The sequence below is a fragment of the Sceloporus undulatus genome, chromosome 2, assembly GCF_019175285.1.
Source record: "Sceloporus undulatus isolate JIND9_A2432 ecotype Alabama chromosome 2, SceUnd_v1.1, whole genome shotgun sequence".
In the NCBI taxonomy this organism is placed as follows: Eukaryota; Metazoa; Chordata; class Lepidosauria; order Squamata; family Phrynosomatidae; genus Sceloporus; species Sceloporus undulatus.
Window position 1 is genome coordinate 232560913 of NC_056523.1, and position 8839 is coordinate 232569751.

The 8839-nt window shown below is 39.6% G+C and overlaps 1 protein-coding gene across 1 annotated transcript in view; it reads right to left on the bottom strand.

Annotated features, from left to right (window-relative positions):
* The window catches only part of ADAMTSL1 (ADAMTS like 1), a 628141-nt gene that overhangs the window by 111823 nt on the left and 507479 nt on the right, over window positions 1-8839 (bottom strand). The gene's annotated exons all lie outside the window — the stretch shown is intronic.

The window sequence follows — 8839 nt, forward strand, 5'->3', positions numbered from 1 at the left end:
TGGGTACCCAACTAAAGTTTATGAAGAGGAAAGTTGTAATTTATTTATGGGATTTATATCCCGCCTTTCTCTGGAAATGGGATTCAAGTTAGGGAATAAGTGTGTGCATTCCACTTCCTGGTCTTGTGCTCATGACATGTAGAACATGGTACATGCAATGGGGATTTCACAAACTTATTAGTGTGAGTGATCTTTATTCCTCTAGGACAGAAATGGCTTTTAACTTTCTATTAAAATACTCTGGTCCCTTGTTGTACACTGGTGTTTGATACCAGGACCCTCTGTGGAGACCAAAACCAAAAATCCATGGATGTTCAAGTCCCATTATACACAGTGTGCCAATAACGCTTAAAGCCTCACAACAATCAAACATATGGTGCGCACACTGCCGCAAGTACACACTCTGTTGTTTTCAATGGGGCACAAGCATACACAGAGTTCCCCTTAAGTGGGGGATCTGGAACGAATCTGCCACATAAGGGAAGGGCCCACTGTACAATAAAGTAATAAAATGAGGTCTCTTATATAAAATGGCAAAATCAGGGTTGGATCTTTGAATTTTTAATCTGTGGATGAAGAACCTGTGGATATGGAGGACTGACTGCAATTTGATTGTATTCCAGTCACAGTGATAAATCACAGTGCAAAAAAAGTTGTCATATTTAGAAAACTTAAATTTATAATACAACCCGATGTGTGTCTTCTCAGAAGTAAATCCAATTCCATTAAATGGGAATTATTGTCAAGTAAGTCTATATAGGATTGCAACACATTAATCACTTGTTATTGTTATTATTTGTTGTTATCATTATTATTATTATATTTGTAGTTTTCTGATGTACAAAAGGGGAAACTCACAATTCTCCACAGTTCACAGCAGTTTCCTCAATATACAGTATTTCAGTACTAGTGCTGGGATCCTACTATTATCTTACTGCTTGCATAATAAAAGATAGCATGCAGAGGATTCTTGTAGCATGCTTGAGACTAAGGACTCTTTCACACGGCGGCATGCTCTTGTCACTTTTCAACGTGTGAAGGAGTCCTAAGTGTCAAAGGTGTGACAAGATTCCTCTGCATACTGATATTCCAGATTAACATGGCTATGTTTCTGAAATAAACCACAGTGTGAGGGTTTTGACTTTTCATTGTCTGCATAATGAGGTATCCTGGAAAGCACTGCATAAATGCAAGTCCTTTTGTTCATGTGGTGATGAAAGGAATGATCCAATAGTTATAGCATGTCATGGTGAACCATATTGTGCCAGAAGGATTGTTTTGCTCTGCTGGCTTCTGACCAGATCTTGCCCTGGATAATTTATTCAGTAAGTGAATCAATATCTAGAGTCCTAGCATTTCCCTGCAGTAGGTCAATTTGGGCTCTTTCTTTTCACAATGATATGGAAGTAGAAAAGGGGGTGGGGGCAGAAGGAAGGCTGTGGGCTGGCTAAGGATGTTTCATAGGTTGCATCTGGCCTATGGTCCAGAGGTCCCTCATCTCTGGAGAAAAACCAGCAGTATGTTTCTTAAGTAGGTGAGTTTACAGGGGAAATTCAATGGCAAAGGGCAATTCAAAACCAGCAATGCAAAGACAAATAAAAGGACATTCCAAAAGCCACCTTTCTCCCCCACTCCTGAAACCATGCTTTTTGAGTCCCACTTTCAGGTTTTCCACTCCAATGGAAAAGCAAAACAAGAATAAGACTGTGACAAATAAAACATATCAATTGGCTGCATCCTTGCATCCTCCAAGTACACAAAACTGCTAGGCCAATTATGTTAATTAAACAGAGCTAAAATATGCAAATTAACTGCAGCCCTCCAACATGTTGCCAGTGTTGCTCAACCTGCCCAGGGAAACCAGATGTAAGGCATTCTCTTCTTTATGGCCCCAGTGGAATGAACTTCCTTCACTGTGTGGTTAAGCTGTTTAGGAGGTCATCTGACTGCGATTTCAAGACTTAATTGAATGGTGACATTTAGTTTAGACTGAACCACCAGCATCACTGTCACCACAGTAGTAAAAACATCAGCAGATGCAGTGGGACTGTGGTTCATTCACCAAAACACCAAGATCTTTTGAAGATGATGGCGTGTTTACAAAAAGCATCAAGCATATTTGAGAAGGCATACAGAAAAAGCAAAAACAACAAAGCCATTGCTCTGTATATTGAACCTACAATATGATGATTTTAATTTTTTTTAAAAGACTTGAAAATACAGCATGCTTTGTTTGTTTGTGTGTGTATATATGTGGCAGTAGATCAAGGAATTGTTGCTCTGAACACCATGGCTCTTTTTATTTTTAATCATATAGTTACAGAGTTGTCAGTCCTGTCTCTTCACTTCCTATGAACTTGTGGCACAACAGATATACAGCACTATCACCTAGGAATGGCCAATGAGTTTGCTCACCTTGTGTAGGAACTGATCTGATTGGCATTTATTGACCTAACATGCAGAACGGAACATCCTACACCTTTAGAGCATGTGCCAGTTTTGTAATGTGGTTCTTGGTTCAAAAGCCTTACCAACATATGTGTTTCAAAGCTGTATAGAAATATGAATCTATGTGAAAACAAACAATCCAAACACCATTTAAACCTGTCTGCATGAGTCAAATAAAATGGCATTCCCTCGGCTTCTCACAGGGAGTCTGATTGATGCACAGCCCAAACCTCAGTTCTGGTGCAAACAGTTCAGCAACAGAACTGGGGATACCCCTCTTAAAACACATTAAAATAACTCCCTCTTTACTTCAAATCTTCCTGGAAGATTCAGAGCCTTCCATTTTGATGCTGGGTGGCTGTCTACTCTAAAATATGTACCACAGTTCTTCCTGGTGTTGCCACTGTTGCCACACGTCAGAACAAGGCACCCAGTCAAGTGAACAAGGTTGGGCACCTCACTCTGATCTCAGGACAAAGTGGCATGCTGTGGTAGCACCACCATCAGATGACATGGCAGGGCACATGTGCAAACAGCTGCTCAACATTGGAACAAAGAGTCCCAGGTAATGGAGGAAGGTCTGGACTGCTCTGGATCCAGGATATTTTGGGCTGCTCCTGAAGTATCCTTGTCAGTTCAGATAGTACCTATATTATGTATAGATTTTTCTTTTAATAAATCCAGTTTGTTGTGGAAATTTGATGAAACAGACCTATGGAACATCTGAATAAAAGACTTCACAGAGTCCACTTTTTAAAATCTATACCTAAAATGAAGTGCAAATGCAAACAAACAAAACAGATGCTGGTAATGTATTTAAAAAACACTGGTCAGAAAAACAGAAGTGGTTCAAGGCATCGATTATTTTCACACTGAGTGGTAAATGTGGATTTGGTACTGCAAAATATGTGATACAGATGTTGGGGACCAGCTAATGAAGATCTGTGAGTGTAATGGGTGTTACACACTTACAGTTGAATAAAATATCTTTATAGCACTTTCTAGGAAGGAAACAATATTGGATAGTGTCTTGTAAGGTCTAATTAATTCATCAAGAATTGGTGCAGCACTAGTGAACAAGACATCTTTGGTTCAAATCTTACTAATGCTACATACTGATTAGCTGATCATATGGAAGTAGACTGATCAATCTTACACAGCTATTCTAAAGAGTGAGAAAAACTGCTTAAATAGACCCTTCTTTATTGGGTGAGGAGAACAGGTGCAATCAAGTCCAGCTTTACATACTGTAAGGGGTAGGCTACATCAGTAGTGAAAAGCAAGTCTTTGATTATGGCCAGCCTTCCTCTTAGCCTGGGTAAATCATCAACTCAGCTGGTACAGTTCTCCAAACCCATTTGGAAGGGCTGCTGGCACATCTTGACTTTCCATCACTGTCACCTTTCCTCAGCCTTGCTTTGTACAGAGGTGGCAGGCAGGCTCTATGCATGCACCCCAACTATCTCAATTTGGCAGGGACAGTCTTGTTTAATTTTCTGTCATCCCATTTTCCAGCTTTCAAAATGTTCCAGTTTCTCTCTCCCACTTCTACTTTTCCCCTTTGTCCTCAACTTACTTTATCTGCTGCAAATTGAGTTCAAGCTGCAAAAGTAGTTTGCAGTCAATTAACTTTGTTATGTATCAAAAGGTGACCTTATCACATTCTTGAGACTAACTGAAAGACGTTGCAGCATAAACTTTCATAGACTTGTATCTGAGGAAGTAGACCAAGTTTATGAAAAGTTATACTACAACATCTTTCTCTCAGGAGATTATTGCAGGAGCCTCAATCATACCTTGTTCATGCCGCAATCACATTATTATAAATCTTGAAAACATACCAATTTTGGAACTTTTAATACTGCACTTCCCTTCAATAGCGTGATGGGTTTTTTTGTGCCATTGAGGGTCCCTGCAGGTCTCCTTCTCATTCTTCCTTAACGTCATCTCCCTGCCTTTCTCTCTCTTCCCTCTCCCTCCTGCCAAAAAAGAATGTTTGCCTCCTCGTAAGTAAGTAGTAATTTCTTCTTTGGCAAGCATTGAGAAGTCTGTTTCTAAATACTTCCTTCTCTTCTTAGCACCCAAAGTAGAATGTCTGTGGATGTTTGGAAGACATGTGGGATCATCAATCTCAGAATCACTCCAGGAATGGCCTATTGCAAATACTTCAATAATGGATAAAACAGTGCAATTAACATTCAAAGATATAACTGTGTTAGTCTGTAGAAACAGTATGTAGAAAGATTTTGTAGCACCTTTCAGACTAACTAAAGAAAGAAGTTGTCTGCATGAGCTTATGTAGACTTAAGTCTATTTCCTCAGATGCATTTGGTGCAATTAACAGCTATTCATGGGATTTTCCTATTCATTAAAAGTAGTGGCAGAAGCACAAATTGTCTACAGCTACTTTTCAGCCACAAGGTCGTGCAGTAGGAACCCATCATTACATCCTGCTTCCCTGCTGTCTCAAAAGCGGCACATGCAAGCCATGTCATGGTGCCATTAGGGACAACAGGACATTTTTTATATCTGTAGTGGGGTCTGAAATGGAACCTGTGCAGATACAAAGGTCTGACTATATTTAATCTCACTCTCAAATGTCCTAGAAGATCTGTTTGCATACTAATATTCCAGACTAACATGGCTATGTCTCTGAATTCTAACCTCATGTCAATTAACTCAGTGAGATGAGAGGAGTGGGAGAACTTTGCTCTTCCCTGTAGGCTCAGGAAAATGTAAAGCGCTGCAGCGTCCCCTAGATTCTGTGGTTTTTCTCATTAATAACTGTTGCCACCTTGATCATACTTTCTGTCTCAGTTTATGTTGGAGGATATACTCCATGGAGCCCATCAGGTATCAAAATTGGCTGACAGTGCTCTGAACAGAGGGCAAGAGGCATTCTGTTGCCTCAGGCAGTGGGGGAGAACCTGAACCCTTCTATCTGGTGGTGGAAGACATTAACATCAAGTACATTGAATAGGACAGGGCTCTCTCCAGCTAATTCTGAAGCTCTGGACCTCCTACAGGTTGAGAAGTCTGAACATTTTAATACCCTGGAAGTCCTATTATCCACAGGGCATTGTAATTTTTAACAGCTGACCCACTGTTACTCCACCTATGTGCTTTTAGAACAGCCCTGAACATAGATTAGGGACCTGAACAAAAATCCTACAACAGCACCAGCATGAGAAAGTTCTCATCCACTACAATGTCAACTTGCAACACTTAAATGAAGACAACTTTGCTAGATCTGTGTGCTATAAAACAAGCTGGTTGTTTCCCAATGTTTTCTAAAATTCTCCCACTGAAAGGGAGAGAAAAAGAGTGATTTATTTGGAAGGGAGATGTTAAGCCAAGAAAATGTATGCATCATGTTTCCTGCATTTTAGGGTTTGGCAGCTTTGAATCAAGTCTCCCACCACCTCCAGCTGAATAAATGAACACAGTAATAAAAAAGTAAATAATAATCACCATCCTGAATATGGACAAGGGAAGGGCGGTAGCTCAGTTGTAAAGCACATGCTTTGCATCCCAAGTTCAATTCCTGGTATTTCCAGATATGGTGGGAAACAATTTCCCTTGAAACTCTAGAGAGCCAGGGTCAATCAGCATAGGCCAGGGGTGGGAAGCTCAGCCCTTGGTGCTGAATCCAACCCATTGGGCTTCCCCTTTTAACCACAGCACTGTCATCTGGAGATTTTGCTGCTTTTCTATGCAGTTTATTAGGGACATGCATCCTTGGTTATTTAAACCTCATTTATAATCCCCCCCCCCCAATGAGTGAAAGGCGAGAGGGTAAAACGGTTTTTTGTACATATTTGAAGAATAGTATGCACATTTTCTTTTCCTTCTTTCTTTCTTTGTGTGTGTGTGTGTGTGTGTGTGTGTGTGTTTGCATGCGATTCCCATTTTGCCTTGTTTCGTGGACTTCAGAAGGACTGATGGTTTGTTGGCATCTCTTTGATCAACAACCCTGTCCAGCCTGTGTTTGCTCTGTGTATTGTGCTTTGCTTAACAAAGTGGAAAGAGAGGTTACTTGCAGAAATTGTGGAGACTGAGGGAAGAAAAGGGTCTCATTGTTTAACTCTTGTGCAGGAGGTGGAATATCGCATTGGCAGGATGACTCAACTGGTCAAAGCAGCCTTTCTCAATGGGGGTGAGACATTTGGCAAGTATTCTTTATATCCATATATTTTTCTCATTCTAGAAGTTGAAACACCTCTCCTAAGGCTTAGTTATTGGTACATTTTAAATTAGATTATGGGTCTAATTTGGGTCCCATCATTTCACTTTTGGTTTTACTCTCCATTGGAATGTGGGCCTTGAGATAATACCTGAAATTGAAGTTATCCCTGTGTAGGCCATACTGAGCTAGATGGACCAGCAGTGGCATGAAAGATTTTCTTGTGGTCCAGCATGCTATTTAATGACAGCGACCAGAAACACTTCAACAAGAATCACAAAGTGCATGTTTGTAGCATCCAAAGGTTGGGAAGTTACTTTGAAAAATGAATTTGTCATGTAATTCTTACAATGTCCCCTAACCTAACTTGTTATGCTTACCATCTCACTTTTTTTTCTCTTTTAAAAAAGTATCTTTTTCATTACTCATTATTTTTAATTACTTTTGGAAGAGAGTACAAATAAGAAAATTACCTAAAATATGGGTGGGAGGGTGAGGAATCCTACACCAAATTTGCTCAGAACATTTTAACTGCCCCATCTCCCAAACCAAAAGCAGTAGATCTGAGCTCTTACAAAGAGGAACCATTATTGTATTATGGTTGTATTTCCACTTCCAATAAGAGGGAAAGGCACATGAGATATTCCCTCTCAGGTGACAAATTATCTCTAGTGACCCAGGGCCTGACTATGGAAATGGAGCACCATGTACTACTTTGCCTGAGGCAGCAAAATGTCTTTAGCTAACTCTGTACCATTACTTAATACATATTAATGTGGCAGGCTATCTCTGAATAGGAAGATTGCACTTTTGACTCTACTGGCAGATGGTCAGTGATAGCTCTCATGTTAGCCATTTGTTAGCAACAGTGGTTGCAAAGGCAAGCTGTGCAGTCATATGGTGAAATAAGATTCATGCTTTAAACTTTTGGAGACAACCCACAGTGCAGGATCACAGCAAGGGAGGGTAAGGTTTGAGAAAATGAAAATGAAAATCACCAAAGATAGATTAAAACCCAATATCTTTCTATATTCCTTACTTTGTTATGAGAGCAATGATTTTCTTAACAAGGCTACAACAATTAACTGAATCCTGTCTGTGAGAAACTGAAATTTCAAGCCACTGTCTCCAAATAACTGTAAAGTTCTCCTGTTGCAGCATCTTGTGATCTCAAGACCCATTCTCTGATGTTCCACATTTTCTGCTTAAAGATACACGAATATGCAACATGTAAAATGATCAGAGAGTACATATATTTCCTGACACTTAGATAGAAGAAGAAAGTAAGAGGAACAGACCAGGAACTAAAACCCTGTTGATCCTCAAAGATGTCTTAGCAGAGGCATCATTAAGCGTATGTGAGGACCAAAGTTCAAACTAGATTTGCTCTTGGGCCCATTTACTGTATAAACTCATGTATAAGTCTAGAAATTTTAGTTTAAAAATTGGGTCAACTTATCCATCCAGCCATTAGCATGAGCACAAACAGTTTTGCCTGCTGGGATTTTGTAAGTTCTTTGGCATCATTTTTCTTTGCTTCCTCCATTACATTTTTTGTTACATTCCTCTAGGTTTTACCCTTGACTTATCCATGGGTAATATCAAAACTTTACTTTTGGTCCCCAAACTGGGGACATTATCAGAAAAAGGAAATTGGAAGTATAATCCAATGGCAATCCGAACGCAATCATGGTGTTTAACACGCGCAATTTCGGGCAATGGAAAGCTATTTTCAGGCAATGGGAAATCAGTTTGAACGCAATTCAAATTTACGTAAATTTGCTGAACTAGCAAATTCATGTGAATGCGTTCTGGCCCCACTTTCTTTTCATTTGTAACTAAGAGAAATTCCTTCCGTGTGATAAACTCCTTGTCCTCAACCTATACATGAGGTTGAAGTATAGTCTACGCCATTTGTCTTTTTTGGCAATCCGTGGCATCCATAGAAGCCTCCTTCAGGACCACATTTCAAATGAGCTGATCTTCTTTCTGACAGATTTCTTCACTGTTCAGTTTTCACAATTACATAGAAATCAAAAATACTATGTGACATGGAAGTAGGGTTGCCATAATTCTGGACCTCCAAACTGGGACAAATGTAGGACAAAAGTAGGACAAAAATTTCAAATGTAGGACACATTTTATAAAAATGGAGGACACACAAAAAATTGATGATTTTTTAAAAAATGTTAATATAAATGCATGTTT